Source organism: Neophocaena asiaeorientalis, unplaced genomic scaffold (genome assembly GCF_003031525.2).
Source record: "Neophocaena asiaeorientalis asiaeorientalis breed wild unplaced genomic scaffold, Neophocaena_asiaeorientalis_V1.1 scaffold601, whole genome shotgun sequence".
In the NCBI taxonomy this organism is placed as follows: domain Eukaryota; kingdom Metazoa; phylum Chordata; class Mammalia; order Artiodactyla; family Phocoenidae; genus Neophocaena; species Neophocaena asiaeorientalis.
The window spans coordinates 4,162,092-4,183,346 of NW_020174793.1; positions in this window are offsets into that span (position 1 = coordinate 4,162,092).

Consider the following 21,255-nt stretch of genomic DNA (forward strand, 5'->3'; position numbering starts at 1 on the left):
TTTTTGGATTGGGTTCTTTGCTTTTTTGATATTGAGGTGCATGAACTGCTTGTATATTTTGGAGATTAATCTTTTGTCAGTTTCTCATTTGCAAATATTTCCTCCCATTCTGAGGGTTGTCTTTTTGTCTTGTTTATGGTTTCCTTTGGTGTGCAAAAGCTTTTAAGTTCATTAGACCCCATTTGTTTAGTTTTGTTTTTATTTCCATTTCTCTAGGGGGTGGGTCCAAAAGGATCTTGCTGGGATTTACGTCATAGAGTGTTCTGCCTATGTTTTCCTCTAAGAGTTTTAGTGTCTGAGCTTACATTTAGGTCTTTAATCCATTTTGAGTTTAGTTTTGTGTATGGTGTTAGGGACTGTTCTACTTTCATTCTTTTACATGTAGCTGTCCAGTTTTCCCAGCACCATTTATTGAAGAGGCTGTCTTTTCTCCATTGTATATTTCTGTCTCCTTTGTCAAAGATAAGGTGACCATATGTGCATGGGTTTATCTCTGAGTTTTGTATCCTGTTCCATTCATACATATTTCTGTTTTTGTGCCAATACCATACTGTTTTGATTACTGTAGCTTTGTAGTATAGTCTGAAGTCAGGGAGCCTGATTCCTCCAGCTCCGTTTTTCTTTCTCAGTATTGCTTTGGCTATTCAGGGTCTTTTGTGTTTCCATACAAATTGTGAATTTTTTTGCTCTAGTTCTGTGAAAAATGCCCTTGGTAGTTTGATAGGGATTGCATTGAATCTGTAGATTGCTTTAGAGTATAGTCATATTCACACTGTTTATTCATTCAATCCAATAACATGGTCTCTTTCTCCATCGATTTGTATCATCTTTAATTTCTTTCATCAATGTTTTATAGTTTTCTGAGTACAGGTATTTTGTTCTCCTTAGGTAGGTTTATTCCTAGGTATTTTACTATTTTTGTTGCAAAGGTAAATGGGAATGTTTCCTTAATTTCTCTTTAAGATTTTTTGTCATTAGTGTATAAGAATGCAAGAGATTTCTGTGCATTAATTTTGTATCCTGCTACTTTACCAAATTCATTGATTAGCTCTAGTAGTTTTCTGGTAGCATCTTTAGGATTCTTTATGTATAGTATAATGTCATCTGCAAACAATGACAGTTTTACTTCTTTTCTGATTTGGATTCTTTCTATTTCTTTTTGTTCACTGATTGCTGTGGCTAAAACTTCTAAAACTATGTTGAATAGTAGTGGTGAGAGTGGGCAACCTTGTCTTGTTCCTGATCTTAGTGGAAATGCTTTCAGTTTTCCACCATTGAGAACAATGCTGGCTGTCAGTTTGTCATATATGGCCTTTATTGTGTTGAAGTAAGTTCCCTGTATGTCTACTTTCTGGAGAGATTTTATCATAAATGGGTGTTGATTTTTGTTGAAGCTTTTCCTGTATCTATTGAGATGATCATATGGTTTTTATCCTTCAGTTTGTTAATATGATGTATCACATTGATTGATTTGCATATATCAAAGGACCCTTGCATTCCTGGGATAACCCGACTTGATCATAGTGTATGATTATTTTAATGTGCTGTTGGATTCTGTTTGCTAATATTCTGTTGCATATTTTTACATCTATGTTCATCAGTGATATTGGCCTGTAGTTTTCTTTTTTTGTGACCTCTTTGTCTGGTTTTGGTATTCAGGGTGATAGTGGTCTCATAGAATGAGTTTGGGAGTGTTCCTCCCTCTGCTATATTTTGAAAGTGTTTGAGAAGGATAGGTGTTAGGTCTTCTCTAAATGTTTGATAGAATTAGCCTATGAAGCCTTCTGGTCATGAGCTTTTATTTGTTGGAACATTTTTAATCAGAGTTTCAATTTCAGTGCTTGTGATTGGTCTGTTTATATTTTCTATTTCTTCCTGGTTCAGTCTAAGAAGGTTGTGCTTTTCTAACAATTTGTCCATTTCTTCCAAGTTGTCCATTTATTCTCAAATAGTTGCTTGTAGAAATCTCTCATGAACCTTTGTATTTCTGCAGTGTCAGTTGTTAGTTCTCCTTTTTCATTTCTATTTCTGTTGATTTGAGTCTTCTCCCTTTTTTTCTGAATGCATCTAGTTAATGGTTTATTAATTTTGTTTATTTTCTCAAAGAACCACCTTTTAGTCTTTTTGATCTTTGCTATTGTTTCCTTCATTTCTCTTTCATTTATTTCTGACCTGATATTTATGATGTCTTTCCTTCTGTTATCTTTGTTTTTTTTTTTTTTTGTTGTTGTTGTTGTTCTTCTTCTTCTTTCTCTAGTTGCTTTAGGTGTAAGATTAGGTTGTTTCTTTGAGATTTTTCTTTTTTCTTGAGGTAAGATTGTATTGCTATAAACTTCCTTCTTAGAACTGCTTTTGTTGCATCCCATAGGTTTTATGTCATTGTGTTTTCATTGTCATTTGTTTCTAGGTATTTTTTGATGTCCTCTTTGATTTCTTCAATGATCTCTTGGTTATTTAGTAGTGTATTGTTCAGCCTCCATGTGTTTGTATTTTTAACCGATTTTTTCCTGTAATTTTGATATCTAGTCACATAGTGATGTCGTCAGAAAAGATACTTGATACGATTTCAATTTTCTTAAATTTACCAAGGCTTGATTCTGACCCAGATATGATCTATGCTGGACAGTGTTCCATGAGCATTTGAGAAGTGTATTCTGTTGTTTTTGGATGGAATGTCCTATAAATATCAATTAGTCTATCTTATTTAATATGTCATTTAAAACTTTTGTTCCTTGATGTATTTTTGATGTGTTTGTGGGAGTAGGTGAGCTCAGCATACTCCTACTTTACTATCTTGATTTCAGTCCCCTGAACAAACGGTTTAACTTTTCCTAAAAGGAATCATAATTCATCCAGCTAGGGAGACAAAATGTGAACAAAAAATTCATTAATACATAGCATCAGCCTGTCATGGTGAAACCAAACTCAAATCTAGAGTCAAATCATCGGACTTTCTCATTGCTTACTTTATATGTTACCTTGTAAAAAAGATCATGTCTGCCATATAACAGTGGCTCTCCAATATTCATTGACCAAAAATTGCTGGGAAACAAAGAGGCCCCGGCATATATGAGATATGAGATTGGGACCCAGAGTCCAATGTCATCAAATGTTGCTTGTGATTTTGATGAAGTATTCCTAAGGTCACACTTTGGAAAACAGTGAGTTATTCCAAAAATAGATTGTGAGTATCCATCTCTCTATTGATATGAACTGTTTAATAATCTATGAACCATAACATTTTATTTACCCATTTAAATATCTGACTTTCTAAACAATCATCATATATTTATTCATTTATTTTTTTACAAGTACCTGGCATGTAACTTTCATATACTAGTTATGTAACATATGGGTTTTAGCCTGTATACAACTAATTTTATCTGCTCTGAAGTGCACTAATAAATATATAAAATAATTCAGTGGGAAAAATATTAGTTATAATTAGAGTGCTATGGAAAATTTTGTGAAAAAGTTGAGAGAACGATATATACGATTGTAGTTAGAAGAGATACTTGTGAAAGGAATTTTAGCTGAAGTTGGAAGTTGTGAAGAAAACACATGAAGGCTGTAATTCATATTCAGAAAACAAAAACTTAATATGCCTTGAAAGTAACAAGCAAATGACAAATAGTGGAATCTATATACTAAGCACATTTCTATAATAAATAGTAAATGGTCTCAAATAATAAGTAAAGGAATTTATGATCCACTTCATTAGACAATTAAAGGTTTTTGTGCTGGAATGAATACATTTCAGCATTTATCCTCTGTTACAAAATCCTTCATAATTTAGACTACACTATATTTTAGAGCATCTCAAGTTGGGAAAGTAGGGTCAATATACCAAGCCTTAAATTGTTTAATTATAAGCATAGTCAGCAACAAGTAGGTTTGTCTCAAACTTACAATTTACAAAAGCATTTTCTCACAAATTGACTGAAAATTCATATGGTAGATGTTTTTAAAATGTACTTTACAAAACAATTAAGTGGCTAGCTCAAGATCAGAGAATGAAAATGGCAAGTAAGGACTGACACCTGGTTTCTCATAAGTTTTCCTCTGTGTTCTCTATATTTATGGACTTTTCTACCATTGCTATATTCTAAAGAGGATAGTATAACCCTTGCTTTTTTTAATTTTAATATCTATATTTGCTTTTCTGACAAGTGTTTCCAGAATGTAACCCTTGCTTCAGTCCTGGTGGTACTACAAACATTTATATTCTTGGTACAGTATGGCTAGCTAAGTGTTTTTGCCAAAAGTCTCACAGACAAGCTGCCTCCCACGGGCTGGAGGGTGGTAACGTTTGTAGCAAGAAAAGTGTACAGATGGAACAGTATAAACATTGTCAGGGACACTCTATGTTACAATCAGGATGGCAGTTAGCATTCTTCCATAGGTAGTACCAGTGCTCACAAAGGTTTGTTTTTTTTTTTTTTTTCCTGTAACATAATCTAAAAAGCATCAGGAAGTATTAACTTTTAAAATTCTCTGTGCAACTATGGAGAAAAGGGAACAATCATTTTCTGACAGTGTTATCAGAACTTTGAATATACTTTTGTTAGTATCTGAGTTGATATTTATGGAATTTCAATTTAAACAACTCAAGTCCAAAAGTAGTTTTTTAAAAACAGTGTTTGCTGAAAGCATTAGTCATAACTTTTCATTTGCTTGGATTTTCCTCCTGGAAAATACCACCTCATTATTTTATATTTCTTAAGACAAATCTTTTGAAGACAGTTTTCCTAATCGGTTGTGAAAAACATTGTAATGCAATATTATCTTGGCATAAATATATTCAAGAAAGGAAATTAAAGGACAGATTCAGAACACCTGCCAGATCCTAATAAAGATAGTGAAAATGATTTATTCTGACTCATTACCTCCCACTCATGCCTATATAACTCAGAGCTAATTTTAATAGACAGCCAAATGGAGTCTGACACTTTACTTCATTTTCTATCAAATATTATTTTTTTCTCTCACTGTCAATCGGTAGCCTTCTTAGTTCTCATTTTACTAAGTCACATCCCATTTCAGCAGGTGTTTTCTGTGGTTATATAGAAACATGCAATTAAATTGCTCAGTCATTAATTATTAATCTGGTATTGGTGACTTATACTATTAAGTAGATGTTTTAGGATTAAACTGAACAAACTCCCCCTTCCAAGTATAGTTTGATAGATTTAAGCTGCAGATCAGATTCCCAACATATAGAAAACTGCTAGTTTTCAGAAGATACATTTACTCAGATTGCATATGCTGCTTAGCAATGTATCAATATATGCAAGTGATTGCTGAAATACAGAGCTAATATTTTACAAAACCTTTTATGGGATCATCTGTAAGTTATTATAATTAATAGGAGTGGGTTTGTTTCTCTCCCTTACAGAAGATGTTAGTTCTTTCCCAGAGGTATCATAGTTGTAATTTGGAACAACAGATTTCAAATGTAATAAAGGATAAATAAAAATTCTAGTATGTGTACATGTGTACACGTATTTTGACACCTCAATACAAACTATATATTCAGTGTCCAGTTCTGTGCTTTATAACTGCAGTGAATATTGATAAATGTAAGAGAAAAGAGGAATGTAAATGAGTAAATTTTAAGTCTCACACAAAATGTTTTCTTGTCTTATCGTAAATGTGATTGACACAAGCCAAATGACTAGGATAGAAGTAAATGATCTGACTGAGTATAATTTTCTACTCCAGGAAAATTAGAAGATTCATAGAATTTTTGCTTATTTGGCGGGAAAGTGGATATTAATAGATCTATATGATATGAACAAGTAGAGAATGTGGAATACTTGTTCTTTTACTTATTCTCTGTTTAAGTATAAACTAAAATAAATAAAGAGGACTTGTCATAAGATTTTCAGTGTGTCTTGACTTTTTTGGATATGGAGGGTATTGGTCAGCAACTTCAGGATCTTCCCAGGTGTAATCTGAAACCAGCACCTGTAGGGGAAAGCAGGAGAGACCAAAAAAGAGGCAAACCACTCCAGATTGGTAGGTGGCAAGTTTAATAAGCAAAGGAACTTACATAAGGAGGTGTGTCTTGGAAAGGCTGCAAGACAAGTAGATCTCCACACCTGCTTGCCAGAATCTTAAAGTTTATGTAGAGCCCTTAAAGTTATCATCAAGTATACAATCCAGCTGTATACATGACTAAGCAACACACTACCCTCTCAAGACGGCTTTATCAAAACAGCTCCAGCTTGGGAACAGTGGGTGGAATGTATATTCCAAGGATAGGGCAGAGGGTAAATTGTATCCAGTTGCCTGGTTCCAGCTCACAGATTAATCACCAGTCACATCCTCTCCATGACCTCCTCCAACACTCCAGCCCTACTGACTTCCTCTCAGAATCTTACAGGCCCCTGTCTTCTGCAATGTGCCCTGAATGGTCAGTAAGGGGTTTCACTAGCATGGACGTGCCTCATTTGGACACTGTCTACCTGCATTGAAGGGAGATGCCACAGAAACAATATAGGCACACGCAAGAGAAAGCACAGATTAAGGCAATGATTCCCAAATAAATAACAAATTTTTTCACCAAAAGCCCCATGATTTGGACCACTGATTTATTAAATCCCCTAGGCTGGAGTTGGATCACTCAGGGTGTTCACTTGCATCCTTGGATACCCAGGGGCATAAGTGCTTTATGAGCCAGGATGTGGCAAACACGTAGGTCTGCCTCAGGCTCTTGCAGGTGGGCCCAAATGCCTTTCCATACATATCCTGACCCCACAAGGGTTTATTCATGATCATCCCTCCCTTAGTTTCCCATTGTCCAGGCCATAAGTTTTAGAACAGCGCAACTGTCAGTCCAAAGCGTTAATGGCCAGGGCTCATGAGTGATCATCAGCCAAACTGCTCTGAGTTCAGTCCACTGAAGGCTACAGTTTGACTCTGTTTCTAGGCATCTGTATACGAGGCATCAGTAGGAGTTTCTCCCACTCCTTCCATAAAGGCCACGGGGGTTACCACAGGAATAGGAGCTGAGCCATTTGGAGGATCTACATACTTATATCCTAGTAGCACCTACATTTCTATAGACAGTGGCCTGGCAGACAGGATGCTCCTCTGCTGCAAATAGGCTGCCACTTAGTCAAAGCAGGAATTTGAGCCATGGCAGAGATGGGTTGATGGAACATATTCTCAACTCACACTTTGATAGGAAGGAAAGGTTTTACCACGACATGCTGTTCCTTTATGAGAGGCTCTACCTGGAGGACTGCTATGTACACCATTAAGGGCTATTGCTCTATGGAGATATATTGGATTTCTACTGCCTTCCAGACCTGAGATCGAAATCCTACAAATTCTATCATTCAGATGGCTCTGCCACAGTCCGGAACTCATACCTCCTTTACTCACAGACACATATAACTCAAATGGTATTCTTGCCTGGGTGATGCCCAGAGCTTTGATCTGACTCACTGGTATCTTTGCCTTCTCAAAGGTTGATGGCTGCTTGATCCCCAGTCCCACACAGGTACTTAGTTTACCAAGCAGAATAAGGGATGGAAGCCCTATGCCAGATGGAAAATAAAAGTACTCCAAAACCCCAAAATCCCTAGTTTGCATCTTGTTCACATTCTTAAGTGTTGGATAGACTTATACCTTATCAACCACAGCTTCTGGGATAATTCAGGTCTTGAATTTCCTATGAATTTCCACTGCCCATCCTCTTCCTTGCAGATATTTCAGCAAAAACTTCAGAATGTCCTGCAGCAGAGGCAAATCTTCACATGTTAACATTATATCACCAATGTAACAGATCCATTTTACTGATGAGGAAAAGAGAGCAGACACAGGTCTCAGGCTACTGTACCATAATATTTTGTGGGGTTGTGTAGGTAGCCCTGGGGAAGCCTTTAAAAGTTCCATTATTGCCCTGCCAATGTGAAGGCAAATTGATCTTAGTTATCGGAAATGTGTACTTGTCAGAGTTTTTTCCATGAACCTTCTTGAAGAAAAAGCACTTTTGCAGGAACACTTTTGCAAAAGCGTTAGAGAAAAACAATTATTGTAAATAAAAATAACTAAATATTTTTCGTTTTATGTAAGTACACTATTGATATTAAGGGCTTACTTGTCTTTAAGCCAATTAAATAGAGCTCTTTCCAAATTAATTTTGGCAATACCTTCTGGAGGTAGAAAAACATTACATACAGATAACATACATCTAATGACATACATAAACATGCAAACACAAACAGAGACCCTATAGCTTTCACTCCCAAACTTTAGCCCTTGATCAGTAACGTTATGGAGTCTGTGGACTAGATTTTGTGTAAGGGAGCTTCATGGTAGTCTATATTTTAAAAAGCCTCTCCCTCTCCCTCTTTTTTTTTTTTCTTTCAGTCTCAGTGGGCAGTATTTACATTTCAAAGGCATGATAAGATTTACAACTTTAAGGAAAGAGAAAAAATGCAAGGTTTCTCCTAGGAGTTTTTGGGGTATATTTCTCTATTATTGGAAGTCTAAGGTAATTACTACTTAGGATTTTATTTATGTTAGGGACCAGACAACACGAGCCACTCCATCTGTTTCATTGTCAATTATCGCAACAACCTCCCATTCTCTCTCCTCAGTTTCCCAAGGATTCTACCTTATGGAATCCTAATCAGGCTTTGCCATAAGCACTCAGACCTTAATCCTTCCTAGCTTTGCAAAATGGCACACTAATAAGTTATTATCCTACTCTCATACCTTCTCAGCTAAGCTTGAAGCTAGCAGAGTAGTGGACAAATCCTTCTTTAACCTCAGCACTTCTTCCAACTTTCTAAGTCATGCTTCAGCCTCTAGTTGGGCATCAGTGGCCATCTGAACTGCTCAGTAGAGGCCAGCTCACTACAGCAGCCATTTGTTTCCCTTCTTTGCAGTGGTACACTATGAGCAGTTCTGCAGACAGATAAATGAAAGCAGTCCGTATTTTGGGGGTGTCTCTGTACCCATGGGGTGGTCCATAAACATCTAAAATAGGTCACACCTCTCCACATACAGGTCAGTGGCTAATGTGAGATTTTCTTAAGGGATGCTGCTTTTCCAAAACCCATTTCTTTGGTCTCCTGGCTGGCTCACCAATTGTTGGTTTGAAATTTTGGGAGATTCCTGGGTGTAAGCTGAAACCAGCGTTCACACACAGAGAGAATGGAGGACTGAAGAAAGAGGCAGAACACTCTAGACTGGTAGATGACAATTTTAATAAGGAAGGGAACTTACTTATGAGGCTTGTTTTGCACAGCAGCAAGATTAGTAGATTTCCACACCCACTTTTCGAATCTTAAAAGTTCATGTAGAGGACTTAACTCGGTTCATTCAAGTATACCATCCAGAAAATCTCAACAGCACATTGCTCCCTCAAGTCTGCATCCTTGAAAATGCCTCTCACTGTGGGCACAGTGGAGGGAGCATCACTTTCTAAGTACAAAGGAGAGATGAGGAGCTTCCAATTGCTCAGTTCTAGTTCTCAGATCAGCTGGCAGTCAAGTCCTCTTGATGATGACCTCTGCCACCAGTGTGACTGAAAGGAATCACTGGGTTAAATACTCATTTCTAGAATTATATCTTTCTTCCCTGTATCTTGTTCTCTCAGGGCAAATATGATCTAATTTTAGTATTCAGCCTCTATTCTATATTCCATTTTTGCCTTTCAGTTAGAATCTTGAGAGGAAGGAAGATGATAGTCTAGCTAACAAGCCTAAAATTAAAAACTGAGTAAATGTATCCAAAGAGGGAATTAACACTTCCTAAAACAATAGTTGAAACAGAAGAGTGCTATAAATATTCATATCAAAATAAGAGCATCAATAAAAATGTAAAAGAACTTGAAAGGTACAGATCATATAACAAATGCCAACTACTTCAAATTCTAATTTTCATCATTAGACAGTGCTATTTAAACATTATACTTTCTTCATTTATGAATAGTAATTAGAATCTCTGAATTTGCCAATCATAGAAAAGTAGATGGCACATGTGTACATTACTTGCAACAATGTGCCAATCATTTTCTGTTTTTAATATTAGTGCTCAGAAAATCCCCAGATACTTTGAGATCTGGGAGAAAAATTATTTTAAAGAGTAAATCCAGATCCAAATTAAGGAGTTGGCTCTCCTGATAAGGTGGTGAAAATTCTGGAAATAATGGCTGGGTTTCTCCCACTACAAACTAGTACAACAGGGTAAATATACATTACACATACTCACAGATGCACACACACACGCACACAACACACACACACACACACACACACACTTAGAGTGAGAAGCCTAAGTATAGCATATGTTAAATGGGAGTGGAAAGGAGTTCAGTTAAGTTCTGGTGACCCACTGAATCTGATAATTCAATTCTTCTTGAAAGAATAAATTTTTCAAATATCTAAAAATATTCTCAACTATAATACATAAACATGGCACACATAACCAAATTAATATTTTTGTTTTCTTTATGTAAGGACCGAGAAACTATGATAAAGGTAAAATCGCCATTATTTTTTTAAATGTACATAGAGAACATAAAATTATCTGTAAATTAAAAGCTGTTACTACTGAAGTTTATGAAAAAGAAAAAGAAGTACCATGGGGTTGCTTCTGAAAATTAAACATTTAAAAGATACTTAAGAAGATGTAAATATTTTTTCATTGCTAAAAAACACTTTTATAAATAAAATAATTGAGACATCAGTATGTTAATAATAATTGTATTTAAGTAGTTGGACCATAAGTAAGTGTCTTTTCTTTCTTTTTTTATTTCTCCTCTTTTATTCTTATGATATATTTTCTGGTTTAAGGCTTATATTCTAATTTTTAAATGTTTATATTAAATTTAATTTAAAAAAATGTAAACCATTTAGGATAAGATTTCTTTATATTTCCCTTTTCCTATCCATTCAAGAGTCTGGTGTATGCCAAAAATGAAATATTTTTCATGCATATATTACCTTTAGCTACAATTTTAACTTTAACACATATGTTTTAAAAAAATTTTTAATTTATTAAAACATTTTTAACATCCTTACTGGAGTATAATTGCTTTACAATGGTGTGTTACTTTCTGCTATATAACAAAGTGATTCAGCTCTACATATACATATATACCCATACCTCCTCCCTCTTGCATCTCCCACCCATCCTCCATATCCCACCCCTCTGGGTCACAAAGCTGATCTCCCTGTGCTATGCGGCTGCTTCCCACTAGCTATCTATCTTAAATTTGGTAGTGTATATATTAGTCCATGCCACTTTCTCACATCATACCATCTTACCCTTTCCCCTCCCTGTGTCCTCAAGCCCATTCTCTGTGTCTGTATCTTTACTCCTGTTCTGCCCCTAGGTTCCTCATAACCATTTTTTTAAAAATTTAGATTCCATATATATGAATTAAGATACGGTATTTGTTTTTCTCTTTCTGACTTACTTCACTCTGTATAACAGATGCTAGGTCCATCCACCTCACTACAAATAACTCAATTTCATGTTTTATGGCTGAGTAATATTCCAATGTATATATATGCCACATCTTTTTATCTATTCATCTGTCAATGGACACTTAGGTTGCTTGCACATCATGGCTATGGTAAACAGAGCTGCAATGAACATTGTAGTGCATGCCTCTTTTTGAATTATGGTTTTCTCAGGGTGTATGCCCAGTAGTGGGATTGCAGAGTGATATAGTAGTTCTATTTTTAGTTTTATAAGAACCTCCATACTAGCATGTCATGGCTATGGTAAACAGAGCTGCAATGAACATTGTAGTGCATGCCTCTTTTTGAATTATGGTTTTCTCAGGGTGTATGCCCAGTAGTGGGATTGCAGAGTGATATAGTAGTTCTATTTTTAGTTTTATAAGAACCTCCATACTGTTCTCTATAATGGCTGTATCAATTTACATTCCTAGCAACAGTGTAAGAGGGTTCTGTTTTTTCCACACCCTCTCCAGCATTTATTGTTTGTAGAATTTTTGATGATGGCCATTCTGACTGGTGTGAGGTGATACTTCATTGTAGTTTTGATTTGCATTTCTCTAATGATTAATGGTACTGAGCATCCTTTCATGTGTTTGTTGGCAATCTGTATATCTTCTTTGGAGAAATGTCTATTTAGATTTTCCACCCATTTTTGGATTGGGTTGTTTATTTTACTGATATTGAGCTGCATGAGCGGCTTCTAAATTTTGGAGATTAATCCTTTGTCAGTTGCTTCATTTGCAAATATTTTCTCCCATTCTGAGGGTTGTGATCTTGTCTTGTTTATGTTTTACTTTGCTGTGGAAAACCTTTTAAGTTTCATTAGGTCCCATTTGTTTATTTTGTTTTTATTTCTATTGCTCTAGGAGGTGAGTCCAAAAAGATCTTACTGTGATTTATGTCATAGAGTGTTCTGCTTATGTTTTCCTCTAAGAGTTTTATAGTGTCTGGCTTTACACTTAGGTCTTTAATCCATTTTGAGTTCATTTTGTGTATGGTGTTAGGAAGTGTTCTAATTTCATTCTTTTACATGTAGCTGTCCAGTTTCCCCAGCACCAATTATTGAAGAGGTTCTCTTTTCTCCACTGTATATTTTTGCCTCCCTTATCAAAAATAAGGTAACCATATGTGTGTGGGCTTATCCCTGGGCTTTCTATCTTGTTACATTGATCTATATTTCTGTTTCTGTGCCAGTACCACACTGTCTTGATTACTGCAGCTTTGTAGTATAGTCTGAAGTCTGGAAGCCTGATTCACCCAGCTCCGCTTTTCTTTCTCAAAATTGCTTTGGTTATTTGGAGTCTTTTGGGTTTCCATACAAATTTTAAATTTTTTTGTTCCAGTTCTGTGAAAAAATGTCATTGGTAGTTTGATAGGGATTGCATTGAAACTGTAGATTGCTTTGGGTAGTAGAGTCATTTTCACAATGTTGATTCTTCCAATCCAAGAACATGGTATATCTCTCCATCTGTTTGTAAATGCATTAATTTCTTTCAAAAGTGTCTTATAGATGTTTGCGTATAGGTCTTTTATCTCCTTAGGTGGGTTTATACCTAGGTATTTTATTCTTTTTGTTGCAATGGTAAATGTATTTCCTTAATTTCTCTTTCAGATATTTCATCATTAGTGTACAGGAATGCAAGAGATTTCTGTTCATTAATTTTGTATCCTGCTACCTTATCAAATTCATTAATTAGCTCTAGTAGTTTTCTGGTAGCATCTTTAGGATTCTCTATGTATAGTGTCATGTCATCTGCAAACAGTGACAGTTTTACTTCTTCTTTTCCAATTTGAATTCCTCTATTTCTTTTTATTCTCTGATTGCTATGTCTAAAACTTCCAAAGTTATGTTTAATAATAGTGGTGAGAGTGGGCAAACTTGTCTTGTTCCTGATCTTAGAGGAAATATTTTCAGTTTTTCACCATTGAGGGTGATGTTGGCTGTGGGTTTGTCATATATGGCCTTTATTATGTTGAGGAAAGTTCCCTCTATGTCTACTTTCTGAAGGGTTTTTACCATAAATGGTGTTGAATTTTGTCAAAATCTTTTTCTGCATCTATTGAGATGATCACATGGATTTGGTCCTTCAATTTGTTAATATGTTGTATCACACTGATTGACTTGCATATATTGAAGAATGCTTGCATTCCTTGGATAAACCTCATTTGATCATAGTGTATGATCCTTTTAAAGTGCTGTTGGATTCTGTTTGCTAGTATTTTGTTGAGAATTTTTGCATCTATGTTCATCAGTGATAATAGACTGTCATTTTATTTCTTTGTGACATCTTTGTCTGGTTTTGGTATCGGGGTGATGGTGGCCTCCTAGAATGAGTTTGGGAGTACTCCTCCCTCCTTTATATTTTGGAAAAGTTTTGGAAGGGTAGGTGTTAATTCTTCTCTAAATGTTTCATAGAATTCTCCTGTGAAGGCCTCTGGTCCTGGGCTTTTGTTTTTGGAAGATTTTTAATCACAGTCTCAATATCAGTGGTTGTGATTGGTCTGTTTATATTTTATTTTTCTTCCTAATTCATTCTTGGAAGGTTCTGCTTTTCTAAGAACTTGTCCATTTCTTCCAGGTTGTCCATTTTATTGGCATATAGTTGCTTGTAGTAATCTCTCATGATCCTTTGTATTTCTGCAGTGTCATTTGTTACTTCTTTTTCATTTCTAATTCTACTGATTTGAGCCTTCTCCCTTTATTTCTTGATGAGTCTGGCTAGTGGTTTATCTATTTTGTTTATCTTCTCAAAGAACCATTTTAGTTTTATTGATATTTGTAATTGTTTCCTTCATTTCTTTTTCATTTTTTTATGATCTGATCTTTTTGATTTCTTTCCTTCTGCTAACTTTGTTCTTGATTCTCTAATTGTTTTAAATGTAAGGTTAAGTTATTTATTTCAGAAGTTTCTTGTTTCTTGAAGTAGGATTGTATTACTATAAACTTCCCACTTATAACTGCTTTTGCTTCATTCCATCAGTTTTGTGTTGTCATGTTTTCATTGTCATTTGTTTCTAAGTATTTTTTGATTTCCTCTTTGATTATTTTCAGTGATCTCTTGGTTATTTAGTAGTGTATTTTTCAGCCTCCATGTGTTTGTATTTTTTACAGATTTTTTCCTGTAATTGATATCTAATCTCATAGCATTGTGGTCAGAAAAGATACTTGATATGATTTCAATTTTCTTAAATTTACCAAGGCTTGATTTGCAACCCAAGATATGATCTATCCTGGAGAATGTTCTTTGAACACTTGAGAAGAAAGTGTGTTCTCTTGTTTTTGTATGGAATGCCCTGTGAATAGCAATTAAGTTCATATTGTTTAATGTGTATTTAAAGCTTATGTTTCCTTATTTATTTTCTTTTTGGATGATCTGTCCATTGGTGAAAGTGGGGTGTTAAAATCCCTTACTATTATTGTGTTATGGTCGATTTCCCCTTTTATGGCCATTAGCATTTGCCTTATAAATTGTGGTGCTCCTGTTTTGGGTGCATAAATATTTACAATTGTTATATCTTCTTCTTGGATTGATCCCGTGATATTTATGTTGTGTTCTTTCTGTCTCTTGTAATAGTCTTTATTTTAAAGTGTATTTTGTCTGATATGTGAATTGCTACTCCAGGTTTCTTTTGATTTCCAGTTCCATGGAATATTTTTTTTCCATTCCTTCATTTTCAATCTGTTTGTGTCCTTAGGTCTGCAGTGGGTCTCTTGTAGACAGCATATATGGGTTCTTCTTCTTTTTTTTTTGTATCCTTTCAGCCAGTCTATGTGCTTGGGTTGGAGCATTTAATCCATTTACATTTAAGGTAATTATCCATATGTAAGTTCCTATTACCATTTTCTTAATTGTTTTGGGTTTGCTATTGTAGGTCTTTCCCTTCTCTTGTGTTTCCTGCCTAAAGAAGTTCCTTTAGCATTTGTTGTAAAGCTGGTTTAGTGGTACTGAATTCTCTTAATTTTGCTTGTCTGTAAAGGTTTAATTTCTCTGTCAAATTTGAACGTGATCCTTGTTGGGTAGCGTAATTTTGGTTGTAGGTTTTTTTCTTTCATCCCTTAAATATGTCCTGCCACTCCCTTCTGGCTTGCAGAATTTCTAGCTTTTAACCTTATTGGGATTCCCCTATATGTTATTTGTTGTTTATCCCTTGTTGCTTTTAATATTTTTTCTTTGTATTTAATTTTTGATAGTTTGGTTAATATGTGTCTTGGTGTGTTTCTCCTTGGATTTATCATGTGTGGGACTCTCTGTGCTTCCTGGACTTGATTGACTATATCCTTTCAAATATGAGGGAAATTTTCAACTATATCTCTTCAAATATTTTCTCAGTCCCTCTCTTTTTGTCTTCTTCTTCTGGGACCCCTATAATTCGAATGTTGGTGCATTTAATATTTTCCCAGAGGTCTCTGAGACTGTCCTCAATTCTTTTCATTCCTTTTTTCTTTATTCTGTTCTGCAGTAGTTATTTCCACTATTGTATCTTCCAGGTCACTTATCCATTTTTCTGCCTCAGTTATTCTGCTATTGATTCCTTCTAGAGAATTTTTAATTTCATTTATTGTGTTGTTCATCATTGTTTGTTTGCTCTTTAGTCCTTCTATGTCCTGGTTAAGTGTTTCTTGTGTTTTCTCCATTCTCTTTCCAAGATTTTGGATCATCTTTACTATCATTACTCTGAATTCTTTCTCAGGTGGACTGCCTATTTCCTCTTTATTTGTTTGGTCTACTGGGTTTTGACTTTGCTCCTTCATGTGCTGCATATTTCTCTGTCTTCTCATTTTGCTTATCTTACTGTGTTTGGGGTCTCCTCTTTGCAGGCTGCATGTTTGTAGTTCCCGTTATTTTTGTTTTCTGTCCTCAGTGGGTAAGCTTGGTTCAATGGGTGTGTAGGCTTCCTGGTGGAGGGGACTGGTGCCTGTGTTCTGGTGGATGAGGCAGGGTCTTGTTTTTCTGGTGGGCAGTACTACATCCAGTGGTGTGTTTGGGGGTGTCTGTGAACTTACAATGATTTCAGGCAACCTCTCTGCTAATGGGTGAGATTGTGTTCCTCTCCTGCTAGTTGTCTTGCATTGGGTGTCCAGCACTGAAGCTTACTGGCCATTGAGAGGAGCTGGGTCTTTGCCTTGCTATGGAGATCTCTGGGAAACCTCTCGCCGATTGATATTACATGAGGCCGGGAGGTCTCTGGTGATCCAATATCCTGAACTTGGCTCTCCCACCTCAGAGGCTAAGGTCTGCCACCTGTCTGGAGCACCAAGACCGTGTCAGCCACACAGACAGGTACATGGGAATTTTCTTGCCTTTGGAAAGTCTGAAGTCTTCTGCCAGCGTTCAATAGCTATTCTGTAAGAGTTACTCTACATGTAGATGTATTTTTAATGTATTCGTGTGGATAAAAGTGATCTCCACTTCTTACTCCTCTGCCATCTTGAAGGTCCTCCTGTAATTAAGTCTTGATTTGCCATTCTTGGGACAAGTCACTTCCCCTTGAACAGGTTGGTACTTTTCTCTTCTTCTTATTATTTTTTAAACAATTCCCCATTTTGATCAAACTCTCAGTCTTTCTGAGAGATGTTATCAGATTTTAAGTTATTAACACCACTGTCAGCTACTGATCCATAGTTTTTGCAGATTAGTTATTGTTTGGTGTGGTATCCATAAGTCATACATCTTTGGTTAATCCCTGTGACATTCACAGGTCACAGTTCCACATTCATAATCCTTAAATTTTTCATTCTGTTTCTTTTCCTTCTTTCTTTTTTATTAGAGTTTTTTTTTTTTCTTTTTTCCTGGTTGCACAGTACAGCTTGCAGCATCTTATTTCCCTGACCAGGTATTGAACCCTGAAGTAATAACATGGAAGTAGTAACATGGAGTCCTAACCACTGGACTACCAGGGAATTCCCTCTCTGTTTCTTTTCTCGTGTTCTAGACTTAGAAGGATTGTTTGCTTGGTAGCTAGCTGCTGCAAATCTTCATTTAAAGCTTTTGAGAGAATACAATGAATTGCGATTATTAACAGGATAATTCCCAAAGTTTGGAGTGCACTCCATGTGCCCAAAGCCTCAAAAAAATCAAAAAAGGACCCCATTGAAGAATTACCCTTTTAAGCCAAGTAGATTGCTCAGTGATCTTATGTAACTGCATTTTAACTTCTCTAGAAGTGTCAATTCATGTACAGCAGGTGGTGTTGGCAACAGCCCAGGTACATTTTGCTCAGCTAAAAGGTAATCAAAGTCTATCCTATTTTCAAGAGCAATCTTGGTCAAAGAGTCTATGGATCTCTGCTGTGAAGCTAATGTCTCAAGTACAGAATCTGCAATGTCTTTAAGAGTTAAGGACAGGTTTCTGATCACATCCTGATTTGTATCTATTCTTAACCAGGGAATGGATTTATTCACAGAGATTGCTACATTTACCTGTTTAAGACAAAGGTGAGTCAGGTTTTTAGTGCATGCAGAAAGAGAACCTCCTAGCCTGAAATAAAGTCTTTCTAAACGCCTTGCAAATCTTGGTGCTGATTGTGAGATCTCTTTATGAATGGGGCAAATCTAATCTAGATACTTAGGGATAGATGAAAATTTAGATGATAAATCCAGCAGTCTGAAAGTTTGCCTCCCATTTTCAGTAATAACCTGGGGTATACAGATGAAGGCATTATATTTCCAAGTCAATGTTTGAGTAAAGGAAAGGATAAGAAAGAGACAGGGTTTCATGTTTGGTTAAAGTATGTCCATTGTCTTGGATGGAAGCAGTCTACCTTAATGTTAGCTATTTCTCTTCTTTGTCAATTTGATTTGGAGGTCTCTAGCTTTTGTACAGGGCCAGATGCTGGGTGGGGTCTTCTTCTTCAGTTGTGATATATACATATAAGTTTCAAGTCCCTCAAGTTTGACTGCCTTCTGGGTAGTGAGTAGGATGTGGTACATTCCCTTCTAAGGAATTTAAAGGTATTTATTTTTGTTAGTGATTCCAAATAAGAAGGAAGAGAGAAAATTAGAAATGTGAGTTTTGTGAATCATAGATAGATACTTAAGAAAAGTAGACGAATTCAGAATCTAGTCTAGTTTACAGGTACATAACAAACCACAAAGACAATTAACAGGACTAGACCATAATATCTACAAAGATACAAACATAATTTTTCTCTCTACAATTGCTCTCATTATTTTACAAAAGATAATCACAATAGGGCTTCCCTGGTGGTGCAGTGGTTGAGAGTCTGTCTGCCGATGTGGGGAACACGGGTTCATGTCCTGGTCCGGGAAGATCCCACATGCCGCAGAGCAGCTGGGCCCGTGAGCCATGGGCGCTGGGCCTGCGTGTCTGGAGCCTGTGCTCCGCAATGAGAGATGCCACAACAGTGAGAGGCCCGTGTACCACACACACAAAAAAAGATAATCACAATAATTTTTTTTTGTATTAAAGTTGGCCTAATGTTTTATGTAAGTGCAACAAGAATAGTGATTAACTATATAATTTCTTTTTAAGAATGCTTTGTTAATACTTTTTATAAGGATTTTTAGACTGAACTCTCAAAAGTCTGAGACCAGGAAACCAAGCCAAAACCAAGGCCATCAAATTTTACATGCAATGCAATTTCAGCCAAAGCCTTGGAAATATAGCCAATGTTTCCAATGGTGTCCTGTTACAAGGAGAACAGATTCTTGTTGAATTTATGCAAATAAATATATTGTCATGAAAATAAGAATACTCACTGAGATGGGCACTTAGGTTGCTTCCATATCTTGACTACTGTACATAAAGCTGCTATATAAACATTGAAGTGTACCTATCTTTTCTAATTGGTATTTTTATTTTCTATGGATAAACCCCAGGAGTGGAGTTGCTAGGTTGTATGATAATTCTTTTATAATATTTTGAGGAACCTCTACGCTGTTTTCCATAGTGGCTGTACCAATTTACATTCCCACTAACAATGTTCTAGGAATCCCTTTTCTCCACATTTTTGCCAACGTTTGTTATTTATTGTCTTCTTATGATAGCCATTCTGACAGGTGTAAGTTGTTATCTCATTGTGGTTTTGGTTTGCATTTTTCTGATGATTAGTGATGTTACACATCTTTTCATGTGCCTCTTGTCTATCTGTATGTCTTCTTTGGAAAAATGTTTATTTATGTCCTCTTCTCATTTAATTTTTTATATTGAATTGTATGAGCTCTTTTTATATTTTGGATATTAATCCCTTACCAGGCATATTATTTATAAATACCCTTAAATAGAAACAACTTAAGTACCCATTGATAGATGAATGGACAAAGAAAATGTGATATATATATAATGAAATATTACTCAACCATAAGGAAGAATGAAATATTTCCATTTTTGATAACAATGATAGACCTGATAGTTATTATACTTAGTAAAATATGTCAGACAGGAAAAAATACAAATACCAAATGTTTTCACTTACATGTGGAATCTAAAAAAACAAAAACAAATATAATAAATCAAAAATAGGCTTACAGATACAGAAAACAAACTAGGGGTTATCAGAAAGGAGAGAGGTGGAGGGAAGGGTGAAATAGGCAAAAGAGGTGCAAACTACCAGTTATAGAATAAAAAAGTTACAGACACAGAGATACAATGTACAGTATAGGGAACCATGTCAATATTTATAATAATTTTGTATGGTGTATAATCTATCAAAATATCAAACCACTATGTTGTATACCTGAAACTAAAATAATATCATTGGTCAACTATACTTCAATACACTTTTTTAAAAAAGAATACTCACTGAGAGTTTCTGAATTCTGAAGGGATAATGAGGTAGAGAGAAAAAGTAAAGGTCTCATCTTTGTTCACTGAAATACATCTTACCAAATTGTTGATAGAGTAAGAGAAAATATTTCTTTAAATCTGGAAAAACATTTAAAAAATTAAAATTTTAAACAGAAAAAAATCAAAATTATAAATTGTTTTAGTCCCATGTTCACTTAGTTCCATGTTATTATTTTTTCTTCTGCTTGAATACATCTTTTCCGATAATTCTCTCAACCTTGCCTGATTACAGAGGGTGAAAGGGACAGTGATAATTCCTAGAAGTTTGTAAGGTTCTTGTTAAGGCTTATGTGATTTGCCCAATGAAATGGATATCTTGATCACTGGAGATTGTGTAAGATATATCCCAAGAGGGAAACATATTTCTAAGTGTCTTTACCACCATGAGGGTATCACCCATGAGGCAGGGGAAATCTTCAATGAGTCTGGAAAATATGTGTAAGATAACAAAAGCATATCAAAACTTCATACTAAGTGGCCTTTGAATGAAGTCCAGGTGGTAAAAGATCCAGAGAAAGGAGGTCTGATATTTTAGGGACAAAAATAGATTTTCTTAAATACACTATGATTGGTGAAGAAATGCAAAAACTGAAAAATGGGGTTTGCCAAGGAGCCAGAAAGAATGCAGCAGACTTCTTGGTTTTCCCCAGTCCTGGCTGTTCCTTTAATCTCTCTGATTTAGGAGCTGACTCTTGCCATGTTACAAGAACATCCGAAGACAAAAATCTGGTATGAGGGTAGTTTTTTGCAAAAGCAGAATGGACTTCATCCACATGTGCCATAATCTTTACAGATTCTGTTGCTGCTGCCTTTGCATGAAAGTCAGTGAGGGCATTTTCCTGATACTTGGGTTCAGTCCTTTTGATATGGGTTTCAATTTTAAGACAGCCATTTCAGAATGTTACATAATTGTGAGCAAAACTTAACTCTTTTTTTTTTTTTTTTTTTTTTTTTTTTTTTTT